The following is a 14,934-nucleotide window of genomic DNA, read 5'->3' on the forward strand; positions in this document are numbered from 1 at the left end:
GCCGAGGGTCCGGACGCTGGGGACGGGGGTCCACCGGGGCCCGGTGAGGCTCTCCCGGCCTGGCTAGGGTTCAGAACCTGGGAGAGGGCCCGGGGCTTGAGCTCTGTCCGGGAGGCCCCCGGGTGCAGGAGACCCCACCGTGCAAGCCAGCCAAGGGTCTGGTTGCTGGGGACGGGGGCCCAGGGAGGCTCTCCCCAGCCTGGCTAGGGTTCAGAAGCTGGGACAGGCCCAGGACTTGAGCTCCGTCCGGTGGGTCTAGGGGTACAAGGCAGCCAAGGGTCTATGCGCTGGGGACGGGGGTCCACCAGAGCCCAGGGTGGCTCTTCCCGGCCTGGCTAGGGTTCGGAAGCTGTGATCGGGCCCGGGGCTCGAGCTCCGTCTGGCGGGCCCCGGGGTGCAGGAGCCCCTGTCCTGCAAACCAGCCAAGGGTTCGGGAATGGGGACGGGGTAAATAAGGGCCCAGGGAGGCTCTCCCCGACCTGGCTAGGGTTCGGCAGCTGGGACCGGCATGATCTTCATCCGACGGGCCCCAGGGTGCGGGAGTCCCCCATCCTGAAAGACAGCTGAGGGTTTGGGCGCTGGGGTCGAGGGTCCACCGGGGCCCAGGGAGGCTCTCCCCAGCCTGGCTAGGGTTCAGAAGCTGGGACCGGGCCCGTACCTTGAGCTCCGTCCGGCAGGCCCTGGGGTGCTGGAGCCCCCATCCTGCAAGGCAGCCAAGGCTTCGGGCACTTGGGACAGGGATCCACCGGGGCCCGGGGAGGCTTTCCCTGGCCTGGCCAGGGTTCCGAAGCTAGGACCGTTCCCAGAGCTTGAGCTCCATCCAGCAGGCCCCGGTGTGCGGGAGCCCCGGTCCTGCAAGGCAGCCGAGTGTCTGGGCGCTGGGGACGGGGGTTCATCGGGGTCCAGGGATGCTCCGCCCGACTTGACTAGGGTTCGGAAGCTTTGACGGGCCAGAAGCTTGAGCTCTGTCCGCCGGGCCCCGGGTTGTGGGAGCCCCCATCCTGCAAGTCAGTCGAGGGTCCGGGCGCTGGGGACGGGAGTTCACCGGGGCACGGGGTGGCTCTCACTGGCCTGGCTAGAGTTCGGAATCTGGAACCAGGCTTGGAGCTGGAGCTCTGTCCGGCAGCCTCCCCAGTCCTGCAAGCCATCCAAGGGTCCGGGCGCTGGGGACAGGGGTTCATCAGGGCCAGGGCGGCTCACCCAACCTGGCTGGGTTCAGAAGCAGGGAAAGGGCTAGGGGGCAGGTGGCTGGCTAACTCTACTCCGCTGGCGGATGCCATCCCTTATAAAAAACATAATTTTGCCACTGCAACATGTCCCATTAGGGATAAGGGGAAGGTAACCCAAAATCACTCCGAGGCTGCCAAGCCCTCCGTCACTCAGTTTATATTGCATTGATTCCGCTTCTGCACTGTATGTGTAAACATGATTCCAAGATATCTGAACAGGAAAAAGGGAGATCTGCAGCATGCCAATGCCCTGTCTTGCCAGCCGGCCCAACGGGAAGAGCAGGGACTTATTTATGTTAATGCGCAGTCTGGATATGTCCCCAAAGGCTTCAAAAGTGTTGCATAAGTAACAGAAGTGACTCCCTGGGGGTCCTTCAGATAAAAAAGTGTGCCATCTGCATAAAGCAAAATTAAATAAGGCCTTCCTGGGACACAGATTCCCCATCTGTCAATCTCACTTCTAAGCCTCAGGGGCTTGAGCGACAAAGCAAACAACAAGGGTGATAAGGGACACCACTGTCTCGTCCTCTCTTAATTCTCATCAGAGCGGAACAGAGACTACTCAAGCGAACCCTAGCTGTGTGTGCCGTATAAAGCAACTTGATCCAATTATGAAATTTTGGGCCGAACCCCATCGCCTCCAGCACCACAGATAAGTATTGCCAGTTCACGGTGTCAAACACCTTGGCAATGTTAATAGATACCAGGACTAGATCCTCATGAATGTTCCAACATGTTCCACTTCATGTATAATATATGTTAGGCATCTAATATACATGGTGGTATTCCTACCGGGAATTAAGCCACACTGATCAGCATTAACCAGTTCAATAATCACTGAACTCAGTCATGTGGCAAGGACTTTACAGAGTATCTTCATATTGATGTGTATCACCCTGATCAGATTGTGAGAGGCGGGATCAGACGGTTCTGCACCGTGTTTCAAAAGCATAACAATTGATCCCTCACACATCGAAGATGGGAGGGCCCTCCTAGCTTGTACCTCCAGAAAACGGGGTGTCACCATCACAGAGTCTACCCGGTAAAATTCAGTTGTGAAGCCGTCATTCCCTGGAATCTTTCCCGCTGAAAACAGTTGACAACGATCCATACATCCTCCAGGGCAAGCACAGCATCAAGGTCCTGGCGCATCACTTCATTAAGCCATGGGATTTGTATCCCACTCAAGTAGTCTTAAAGAATATTATTGTTCGGGTCCCCTGGGTAAATATACACGCGTTCCAAGTGAACTTGGAACACTTGTAGGGTGTCGCTCTGCGTCCTTACATCAGCACAGAGGTATTCTACCAAGCAGAGCATTGGGTTACTGGGTAATTTGCAGAGGAGGAGCCAAGCTTGTAGTCTACCTGGGCAATCCCCCTCCCGATTGAGCAACTGTCTGTATGATTCCAGAGTATAACACTCTAGTCTGTCCCTGATTTCTGTCAGTTGCCTCAACAGCTCTATTTCACTATTTGGCACACCTCCGCCCCATCTGTCTGCCTCTGCAATGCAGCCAATTCTGCCTCCTTCTGAAGTAGTTCAGCTTGTAAGGTGCATCTAACCCTACACAAGAGGCCCATGGAACTACCTCTCAATGCTGCTTTCAGTGCCTCCCATTCCGTCACTCTGGTATGGGTGGTCATCCAGTTAATTTCTATATAATCTGTCAGTGTGTCGGATTTGCTTCCTTACCCACTTGGTCCTGGAGTACCTCAGAGGGAAATCTCTATGAGAAGGGAACAAATGGACCCCCGGCCATTGGAAAAACACACCACCGGGCCGTGATCCGATAAATAAAGTGTGAGATGCACAATCTCTTGAACCCTAACAATCATCTGTTGTGTTACCAGTATGCAATCTAACCTACTAAAGGTACCATGAATGAGAGAGTAACAAGTGTATTGTTGATGCTCCAGGTAAGTCTCCCTCCAAAACGTCACTGAAACCCAATTTGGACACGGTGTCATACAAACTAGCTGTTATTTTGGGTTAAGTATGATGTTGGGGGTTGGTGGTCTGGGTCACCATTCACCATACAATTAAAATCCCCGCCCCAGATGGTGTTCACCCCAGCAGTGGAGGACATAACATCCATGAGTGCAGGGCAGAATGAGTCGTTGGCAATGTTTGGCCATACGAGTTCCAAGTCTTGACCATCTAACGTACCCTGGATCAGTATATATTGGCCCTCCACATCTGCCTCCGTATGTGTGAGAAAAGGGTGCCCCAGGGGCTAGCCAGACAAGTACTCCTCTAGCAAACGATGGGTCTCTTGAAGACACGCTATACTAGTTCTATGTTATTCGAGGAGCGCTAGGACTAGGTAGCGTTTAATACAAATGCAGAGGCCTCTAACATTCCAGGAGTGAAGATTATAGTCAGTACCCACAGGCAAGATATGATATTTGTTGGTGTCCCTCTTGTGGAAGTGTGCTCATTTCAAGATAATATTCAGTGTCTCTTGGTTACTCACATAAACAAACCTCAATTGAAACTGAAAAAAGTAACTACTTATTACCCCCTCCCCCTCGGAACAACCTCATCACCATTATTTGATTTCAGGAGTCCACACACTCCTGCACCAGAACAAGCATCGGTCCCCAAACGGTCCATCTGGGACCCAATAATTACATTAACGAAGAAGTAAAAGATAAACAAGGAGAAAGAAAATAAATAAGATTCACTCTCATCCTAGCCAGGAACCCTGACCAGCCTCCTTATGATAAATTAAGGTAAGAGGAAACAACTTGCAAACCCAAACCCATGTAGCATCCAAGACCCCCGGCTTGGATTTGTTAATGGTTAAAACACGCAGATTATTTAGGAAAATGCACTGCTGTAAGAAAAAGAAGAGGATTTAAGACTAGTATAAAGTGTTGTGGAGAAAAGGTTCCCAAATTACATTCTCGGAAAAAGATTTGGACATACGGAAAGTCATCTCCAATGCCAACCAGCCTCAAATTCCCTAACCCTAACCCCTTCTCCCCACCTGCAGTAATAGCAGTGTCTGGAATCCTCTCCGGGCTGACGTTGTTTCTGGGATTTTTCAGACGGGGATCACAGTAGAGCTTACTCCAAGTCCCACGGCTGCTAAAACCACCAAGCTGAGTGGTGTCCAAGTCTCTAATCTCTAGCTATTCCCTGACTGCTTCAGGTTTGTAAAAAAAATAGGCTTTAGCATTGTGGAGCGCCTTCGGCTTAGCCGGATATAATAACATATTTCAGCCCCGTGGCTCTCAATTTCTGTTTGGCGCTCTGAAAGACTTCCGCTGGTCTTGTACCAACTTTGTGTAATCTAGGTAAATGGCAATAGTACAATTCTCAAATCGGGAGACCTCCTGTTTCCTCGCTGTCCTCAAGATACAGTCTCTTCCTTGATAATTAAGCCCTTTAGCATTGATGGACCTAAGGGAGGGAACCAGATCGAGTGGACAGAACCAAGGCTCTGTGTGCTCTTTCAATGACAAAGAAATCAGAAATGCTGCATGGCTTCAGTGGCGACTCCCTCTGCCTTCTTGGTGAAACACAGCATTTAGATGTTACTGCAGTGGGAACGCCTCTCCGCATCCTTCACCCTCGTATCCACTTCTGCCACAGTAAAAAAGTCATTGAGGTCATTTGACATTTCAGGGTCGTGACTTCCCCCTGTAAGGTGCCAATACTAGTTTCAGCATTGTGGACCTTATCGGAGACCTTTCTTAGGTCAGATCTTAAAAGGTTTACATCTACTGAGTCAGTCTCCAATGTGGTGTGTGTACCTTGGATGGCTGCAAGAAGATCTGTTCAAGCCAGTATAGTGACATCCCCACATCACAATCATCCAGAGCCCCGACTGCCTTGTCAGCCTATATGGAGTCTGTTTCAGAGTGGTGTACTTGGTAATTGTATTTGAAGTCTACGAGCGCTTAGGCTTATCCTTACCCATGGTAATTGAAGAAACATTGTTAAAACACCGCAAACAGAGAGTTACCCAAGAGTCTTAACAAACCTGCCTTTAATATTAGACCAGTGGGGGAAAGCATTAGACTACTGGGAGCCAAAGGTTGTTGCAAAAGAGGGGAGCGCAATCCAATGGCCTCCACGGTCTCCTAGCAGAAGCACAATGATCCAATTCAAGTGACCTCCATGCATGCAAAAAGAGCACTCAGTCTTTAGCAGGATATTTTGCAGTTACTTCAAGAGCTGATGTAGGACCAACCAGTCGGTTTAATCTAGAGGCCCGTTAAGAATCCAGTAATTCAGTAAGCCTCTGTGTGTGGAACAACAATGCCAGCCAGTCTCAACTACCTTAAAGTCAAAGGTCCAGGTTGGGACCCCACCCAGAGTGCCCCAGGCCAGAAACACTGCCCAGTGTGCTGCCACACTCCTAGAACAAGGAGCCCTCCAGAGAGCCAGGCGGGAGGAGTTTTATATAGCGGGAACCTGATCCAAGAGGGTATCAGAGCGCTTTGCATTTAGGATCGTAGCATTACAAGTTACATCAGATACAAGAGTATAGTAAGGTACAGTACACATAAATTATGTTTCAATAATTCGTAGGAGGGAGGGGAGGAAGGAGTAATAGCGGGGAGACGAGGAGGAACAATGCCCAATGTCCGGCTGGGTAGATGACGGTCAAGGGGGAAAACCAGGGCCAATCTTCTCATTAGCTGTCAAGCAGCTCCACCTGTCATCAGCCATGTTGCTCAGGTCTCAGAGTTCAGGAAAAGCCAGTTTTTAGTTTATTTGATTTGCAATGGCTGTATAGCACTATCTAGACCCGGAGGTATCAGAGCGCATAACTAGGGGAACGTTGCATCAGAAGGGACATCAAAAGGATTATAAAGCGCTGGCTAGACCCGTGGGTATCAGAGCGCTATAACAGAGGAACATTGCGTTACAAATTACATCAGTTACAAAAGCATAGTACGGTACAGTAAACAAACAACGAGGTTGAGGGAACTTATAGGAAGGAGCCATAGCAGAAAGATGAGGAAGAACTGTGTCCAATGTCCGGAGAGACAAATAGAGAGAGAAAGGGGAGAGGTGGAGTGGAATGGAAAAGAGATAAAGGGAAAGTCAGCCCAAAGAGTGAGTGGGTAGGTGACGGCCAGGGAGATAATCCAAAGCCAGTATCCTCTATAGCTCTCTAGGAAGCTCCAACGGTCATCGGTCCGAAAGCTGGAAAGAAAGGCGATGAGGAGAAAGCAGAGCACCAGAAATACGATGAGGGGGTTGGGCGAGGCAGGGAGAAGGGGAGAAACTGTGCCTAAGGTCCGTCTGGGTAGGTGACGGTCAGGAGATGAACCAAGGCCGATCTCCTCATTAGCTGAACAGAGCAGCTCCAACAATGTGGAGGGCACCCCAGTCCGCCAGGAGGAAATCCTCCTCTCCCAGCACCGCTGCCCCAGACTGAGTAGCCACTCACGGGGATCTGCCGCAACAGCTCCAAGGAAAGAAATAGGCAGACATCAGCGCCACCGCAGGCCTTTCTGCTGGGGAGGACAATACGCTGCTCCCCTGTATTGCCCCTGTGCAAAGGATGGCCCCCGCCAAGCAATCTTCAGGGCCTTGAGCCTGGTCTGGTAGGGCACAGGGGGAGCCCCCAGTATCAACGCCAACTAACCACCGACCCGATCAGCCCAATCCCTCACCTGTGGGTCCCTCGCTATAGGAGCTCATCTCTGGCTGTGCTCAGACGGCCATCGCCCTCTCTCGGTCCACAGTGTTGTGTTAGACAGCCCTCTCCGCCTTCTCCCGAGAAGGAAACAGGTACCCACCAGGAATCTTCTCTGCTGCTCTCCTGACCCACGGGGTGCTCAGATGCACTTCTCCCTTCGTCATCCGGGAGTCTCCACCTTGCCAGCCACAGTTCCGTGGAAGGCCCCACAGCACAGAGAAGGCCGCAGCAGCAATTGTAGATCTCCGATATGCGACATCAATCAGTGACTTTTGTTAGAATGGAAGTGCGTAAATAATGTTTCCTGTGCAATCTCTCATGTTTTTATGCCAGTGCAGGATTATGCAGGATTAAAGGGAAGTCCCCTGGCTAGGCAAGACCTCTGTAGCTCACGTATTGTCGGCCATGTTGTCAGGCCTGCGCGCTTTCCTCTATATTAGTAATAACATAAAGCTAGCCCAATAACCCCTTGCAAGCTTGGATATCTTTAACTAACAACAATAAGGTGTAGACAAGAGGATCATTCCATACACCATTTCATAATCCTAATTGGGATTAAATTAATTAAGCATACATCAAAATTACACCAGATGAACAATATACAGAAGAAAAAAAAAGAACTAATTCTTCAGAGAAGGCATGCTAAATAAAAATTGAAATTCCTCAAAACAATTGAAGTCCAAAATATCTCAATAAATTGGAATTGGAGGCTGTACAACTACCAAACAATATCAATGTAACCCCCGGTGGATTCAACAAAACAAATTAAATGGTAGGGGTCACAGAAGTGCTGATCCACTCTTGCAAAAGAAATACATCATAGGATAAGTCCAATTGTTAGAATTACACAATCAATGACGAACACGGTCTTGTTACTGAGAAAGCAAGAAGGGTAAAGGCGTTGATATATCAGTCTCTGATATATTTAATAAATGAGACCTTCCTCAGGACATTGCTTAGTGTTTCATTATATAGATTGGATTTAGCGTGAGAAAACTGTGCCCTTTTATACTAGGCACAAGAGGAAGAAGAAATGCTTTCATTTCTCGTTCCTTTTCCGACTTTGCATGCCTGCTGCACTGTACAGCACGCATACAAAGTGGGAAAAGCTTTCCCTTATGTCATAGTATTTTGTACAGGAAGAGCAGCCTTCCTGTACAAAACCTATGCTAGACTCACACTCTAGCGCTAAGGTGGTGCATTGCGCACAGCAGCTGTAAGGGAAAGGGGAGGAGAGAGCCATATCTTTGCAAATATGGCGCTCTCCTGCTCCTTCCCTGTTGTGCCACACAGCTATAAATAAATAAATAAATACAGTGCAGCCTCGCTGGAGGTTGTGCTGCATTGTGGGGAGATTTGGTAAATCTCCCCAAACTGTTTGGGAAACCCAGAGGCCAAATGAGCAACAACCATTCCGATGAGACACGTAATCACTGATTGCCCCTGATAATTCCTCATTTGTTAGGAGAAACTTGTGGCTCAAACTATAATCCCCATTAACTATATCCCTCCACTGCGATTACCTCTGGTATCAGTAATTTAGGCGTGTGGACCTCGCAGGTAGTATAATCTGGGCCATATTTAATAAAGGGCATGCATTTACCAAAGCCACTTTGGTATTTGTACTGAGGTGACAGTGTTTTTGTTGATAGCTTACATTACTCACAAAGAAGGTGATTGTCTAAATGTAAACAAGGAAGTCATTGGGTTGTCACCTATTGCTGGTGACTTCTCTGTCACGCTTTTCTATTGCCCCGTCGCTCAGCATGATAATCCTCAATGTTCAGACCTCAGATAAGTGAGTTAAAATTAGCAAAAGTAAGGTCATAAAAATTGAACGATATAGATATTGACATTCCTTCACATGAGTCATGAAATACCGGTCATAAATAAGTGAACTCTAGCACCAATGACATGTGGCCACAGTCAACAATCAACAGTATATTTGCTCAACTCAGCACACTTTATCAGCTTTAAATATATTTTAGAATGTCATTATTTTTGTGCCGAAACATCAACTTGCCATTTTCTGAAAATATAATTACTTCGTCCCCATAAATGTAAACATTTGATTTTGTGAAAATGCACCATTTTTATATTTAAATACCATAATGTTTCATTTTCCCTTAAGAAACACATTTTGCCCTCATTTATTAGCCTATTATTTAATCAATAATGCACTAGTACTAATTTTGCCCTTAAATAGCAAATGCTAATCTTTGGTAAATCCACTTTATCTTCCCCAGTAAACACTTTGGGGGATATTCTGAAGAACGTGTGATAATTATCGCAAAATTAGCCTAACGTAACTCTTCACATCGCAGTCCATCGCAGAAAAATAACGCTATGTTAACGTTGTATTCTCAACACGGCGGTACCATGCGATAATCTCACAATAACGCATTAAAATCAACGCAACACCGCAAAAATGCGAATCACGAACGTGAAAAAAGCGGCCCAAACCGTGACACAAAAACCAGCGATAACCAGCGACAGGCCTGCAATTCCAGCGCGTCATGCGGGAAAATGCACCAGAAAAGCAGAGAAAAAAAACTGTGAGATGACAATGTATGAGTACAACCCCACATCCGTGATATAGAACAAATGTCCATTGTCCCACATCAAATAGGCACCTCTTCACAGCCACAATTTACATTGACATGCAGTCTGCATGTAAACTGCGCCATTGCGGAAACATACATGGAACACATTGTGAAACCGCATCTCCCCTTCACATTGCAGAGGGACAATCAACACCTCCTGCACACAGACGTGTCATGTCTATGATTAATCAAGTGTGAAAGCATGGACGAATGTAGGGGCAGTGACTCCCCCTTACGTACATGTTGCTCATGTTGTGGGACTTTTTTTCTAACTTTATTTTTTCAGTTTACATGTTATAAAGACAAAAAACACACAAACTGGCATCAAATCATTGTATGCAGGTAAATCTACGACATCATTAATGACACATAGGACTACAGGCCGCATCAGGGAGGGAACGGAACCATGGGGAAAGAAAACAGAGTACCATGAGGAAGGAACCGGGCATGGCACTGAGTCACACTGCGGACATTACTGGGGTCGACCATCTCGCTCCCAGTAGGGCCCAGACCCAATGGGCAGATCTAACCCACTTCACTCACTGTCAGTCGTATCCTGTGGGGAGGACGCCCCTTCTGGTAACCCAGAAGTACACATAACCCGCCAAGCCATTAGGTCATCCTGCAGCTTCTCATCCCTTCGAGTGAGTTGCATGTGAGCTTCCTCGGCTAGGGACCACTCACGGACATCTTTAAGCCAGACGTGCACCTCCGGGGCCTTCTCCCCATCCAAGTTATTGCCACCCTGCGCCTGGCTAGTACCAGCATTAATTGTAGGAGCTTATACGGGAGCTTCTTTTTCTTGGGTTTTCAGACTAATGCAAGCAGACAATACAAAGGTTCGGGCGCCATCTGAAGGCTTGTGGCTGCATCTATCTGCCCCACCACCCGCCCCCAAAACTGCCTGACCAATGGACAGTCCCAAGCCAAGTGTAAAAAAGCCCGCTTTCTCAGCTGCACATCTAGGGCATCTATCTCCCCTACCCACAGAGATACGTTTCAGGCATACCGGGGTTAGGTAGGTGTGGTGTAAAACATTGAAGTGTGTCAGTTTAAACCTGGCGTTGCATGAAACTGTGCATGTGAGGGAGCCTAAGCGTGCCCATTGTTTCTCCACCAGCGGGATGGCGAGATCTGCCTCCTAGGCAGCCTGAGACGGCGGTACCGGGGGATTGAATACTGTTTCATGGCTTTGTACAGGAGAGAGATCAATTTACGACCCTGCCGAAGGCAGTAGTCAGCGAGGGACCACAGACACGTGTGGTTGGAATGCTGTGCACAGAGTTGGTGTCACCACATCGAAGGTAGAACAGTGATATTAAACGTCCCATGAACATATGAACTCGGCCATCAGGAAATCAAGACTCAGTTCCAAATGTGTGACCTACTTGACTGTAGTGTAGGCCAGAGGCAGCGGTGGAGTATGTCAACGAGTAAGGAGTGCTGGAGGCCTGGGTCGCGGAGGCCAGCGATGGTCTGAGGAAGCTGCCAAGGTCATGGGCCTCAGGCTTGGAGCTTGCACCGGCACTTGGTGGGCCCTCTCTGTCACACGCCAGTGTCAGCAGGTGAGCAGTGAGTCCTGGGTGCGCAGGGGCGGGCAAGACGGGTTCGGGGACCAGCGGCCCGGGGTGCAGCAGGCGCACAGAATCACAGGTAGCACCTCTCACGGCCTCGTGGCGGGGTAATAGGCACCGCCCTGGCAGACAAGTTGGCCATTCCGGTAGAGAACCACGCCCAAAGCTACGTGCTTTTTATTCACACCCCTACGTTGGCCTGACATACGCTGGGCCAGCCCACTCAGCTCACGCTTACAGGGGGGGACGTAACAAGCTACATTTCCACGATCTTCCCCACTGCTTGGGATAACATGGTTGAGTCCACTGTCCACTACACTCCAAACACCAGCAGTATATGTCAACATGGACATGTCTGTGGTCTGCATACTGCAGTCTGGCCAGCACATCCACACCTCAATTGGCATTGTGTACAATGTCATTCATGGGTCACTCGCCTCCTTCGCACATGCCTGGTTCCCACCTCTCCCCACAATCTGCTATTGTGTGGCTGAGGTGCCATGCCGTTGATGGCTCATGTACATGGCTAGCCCAGGTTACCACAGTAAGTTGTGCTGTTGTGTCTGGTGGGTGGGCATGTTGTTTGGCATGTTGTATGTGAGTTTGTCACGTGTGCATCACCAGAGTTGTGAGTTGCATGATTGTAGAGTTGGAGTGTGCGGTGTGTTTAGTGGTACTTACCAACGAGCAGTGCATTTCTGTAGGTGCAATCCTGGAAGCGCCGGTTGATGATGGACTGTCGGAAGAAGTAGGAATCATGCACACTGCCTGGGTAGTTAGCGACGACATTGGTGAAGAGTCCCCGGTGGTCCACTATTGCCTGCACATTGATGGAATGTGTGTACTTTCTTTTGCGGTAGTTGTGTGCAGTGTCGGCAGGGGGCACAAGTAGGACATGTGTGCAGTTAATTGCCCCAACACGTGCGGGAAGCCAGCTATGGCGCAGAAGCCTTGCTTGCTCTCAAACTGTTCCTGAGCAGGGTGGGGGAAGTGAAGGTGCTGGGGTACCAAGCTGATGATAGCATCCAAGACAGTTGTGAGGAACTTTGATAGGGCTGACTGTGAGACTCCTCCGACTCTGACAGTTGTTGGTTGGAAGGTACCAGAGGCCAACAGGTGCAGCACAACCAGCAGCTTTGTCTGCGGAGGGATGTCGGTTGTCCGCTGTGTTGGTACCCTTAGCCTGTGTGCAATGATGTTCAGGATGCGGAGGATGGTTGTCCTTTTCAGCCTGTATTGGGCAAGGACATCCTCTGATGTTAAGTCTGTGATGCTGGTGCATTTTCGAAAGGTCTGCTGTCTTTGTCTGCGCTGCCTCTGTGGTGGTCCGGGCGGTGGGGTGCGGGAGGGTCCGGAAGGGAGGGGGTTGCAGGCCTGGGGGTGTTGGCGGTTGGTGTTGGGGCTCCTCTTGGGGCTCCAAGCTGCATAATCAGTAGCTCCATGGCATCTGTTGCCCCTCAAGTGTGGCTCAGGGCTGGGCTCCCTTTCATGGTGCAGGTTGTCGTCCGACTTTACACCAGGTAAGAGCAGGTGTTAAATCCCTGCTGCTAACGTACCTTATCATCGGTTTTGTGATCTTATTGCTGATCTGGCTGGTTGTTGAGAATGTTGCGAAGTGGTGTTTTCATGGCTTTGTGCACGGGAATGCCTACTCTGTATTTCATTAGCGTTAGTTGCAGGGGGTCATCTGTGGTGATGTTTTTAACGGCTCCAGGGCAAGGACAAATAACAACGGGGAAAGGTAACAACCCTGTCGCGTGCTTCTGTGTATAAAATATTCTTGTGAAATGTGACTCCCCACCCGGTGCGAGCTCATGCAGTAGGGCCAGCATACAGCATATGCACCCATTTAAGATAATCTGGGGGAAGACCGAAACGTTGTGGGCGGCAAACAAGTGCCTCCATGTAATGGAGCCTAAAGCCTGGCGTAGGTCTAACGCTATACAACCAGCTTTATCAAAATCCGCCGGTGTAGCCCTCATGATATTGTGCAGCGCCTGAGGTTTAGGGAAGTGCTGCGGGTGGGAAGAAACCCACATTTATCTTCGTGAATTAGAGTAGTGAGGTAGGGCAGGAGTGAGTTTGCTAAGATTTTACTAAGGACCTTGTATTTGGTAGCTCAAAGGGACAAGGGCCGGTGACTAGATAATTTAGTGCTGTCTCGTCCCGGTTTGGGGTGTGAAATGCCTAGGGCTTGCATGGTGGAATGAGGTAAGTGACCAAACTCCAAGGCAGTCTTGTATACCTCCTCTAACTTAGGAATGAGAGCGTCTGAGTGAGTTTCAAAGAATTCTATGGGCAGGCCGTCGAGGTCCGGGCCTTGTTAGGCTTTAAACCTTTGATAGCAGCACGTAATTTGTGTCTAGTAATGGGACCTGAAGCGCCTTTTGTGTCTTTTGTGCGCCTTTGAAACTTGGGTATGTGAACCGTTTAAAAATGCATCCACTAACATGTCGTCAATGTGCTCAGGTTTGTTATAAAGATCGTTATAATAATTTAAAAAGGCAGCGTTTATCTCTAAGTGTGGACCATGCCCTTATTAGGTATTTTAATCCGGGCGATGATGGGAGGGGTTGGGCTGTCCCGCAGTATCCGAGCCAACAGCACTCCTGACTTGTTAGCATAGTTCCCTCTAAACCGCGTGCCTGAGCACGCGCGTACACTGACATTTATCTCCGCGCAGAGACCTTTAAACACCGCGCACCCCAAAGGATTCCTCTGCACTTGTGAAGTGCTTAGTTCGAGTCTTTGAAATGCGGCCGTACTGATTAAGCTGCGCTGTTAAATGCATTTTTAAAGACCTGTTTTTGTTTTTAAAAATGCTACTCGAGGAAGATTAAACACCTGCAGTGAAGGGCAGTCCAGAAGCAGCAGGAGAGATGTCACAAACATTCACTGCAGCTCAAGAGTCGAAGCTGAGGCATACCATGGGAATTATGGCAGTTCTCAGACATTATATACAAAGGCGCGTTTCTTGAACCCAAGATCCACTGTCACATGAGCACTCAGAACATGCTTTCATACTCTTTTCAAATAACTGTCTTCACATATTATTTATGCTTTCTTTTTCTTTAATTTTCACAGATATGTCGTTTTTCAAATCATAACTTTCAAAATTCATTACATTTCCTTATTCCTTAAATGCCCGATGCATTTCAAGCATGACTGCTCTTCCTCAGGGGACTTTTTTCTTTCACGGTACGTGTGCGTTTCAAACACTCGCTGTTGTGTGTTCTCTCTCCATGAGTTACGGCGTGCATCGAATTTGAAGAAATAGCACATACTACTGAACAAAGAGCTGAAACGTTAGCTTTTAATGAAGCTGACATTGACAGAATATACGCATTGATTGAAGAATCTGAGGAAATATGTCCAGGTACAGGATCAAAGGGGGCAAACATAAAGCAATTATTGTACATGTCAAAAAAGATCATCAACCAAAAACTACATGTGAGCACATTGATAAAATATCACAAAACACAACGGATTCCGCGTGGACTAAGGATATAATTGAAATCAACTTTATGCAAGAATAATGCAAAATTCATCGAGAGATGGTTCGCAATCTTAAACAAATGCTCATTAGACTTAATATTGTTAATAGTGGAAGAACTGGCTAAACTTTTGAATGATTTAATGAAAGAAATAAACTTGTTGAAAGATGACCTCACCAAAACGACAACTAAGGATGAATGGGACCAAATTCTAGCAGATACCAACAAAAAGTGGAGGAGTACACAAAGGAAATCAATGATCGTAAACTCAGAAAATTTAAAGGGGATATGACAGATTACCGTTTAGGAGAGGTATACACATGGGCTGATATTTATGCCAGAAGGAGACAACAGAAACCAAACAATGATAAA

At 48.4% G+C, this 14,934-nt stretch overlaps 1 protein-coding gene across 1 annotated transcript in view; it reads left to right on the top strand.

Moving 5' to 3' along the window:
- The window catches only part of LRRC66 (leucine rich repeat containing 66), an 85,608-nt gene that overhangs the window by 52,868 nt on the left and 17,806 nt on the right, over positions 1-14,934 (top strand). The window lies entirely within an intron of this gene.

This window comes from Lissotriton vulgaris, chromosome 3_1 (genome assembly GCF_964263255.1).
Source record: "Lissotriton vulgaris chromosome 3_1, aLisVul1.2, whole genome shotgun sequence".
In the NCBI taxonomy this organism is placed as follows: domain Eukaryota; kingdom Metazoa; phylum Chordata; class Amphibia; order Caudata; family Salamandridae; genus Lissotriton; species Lissotriton vulgaris.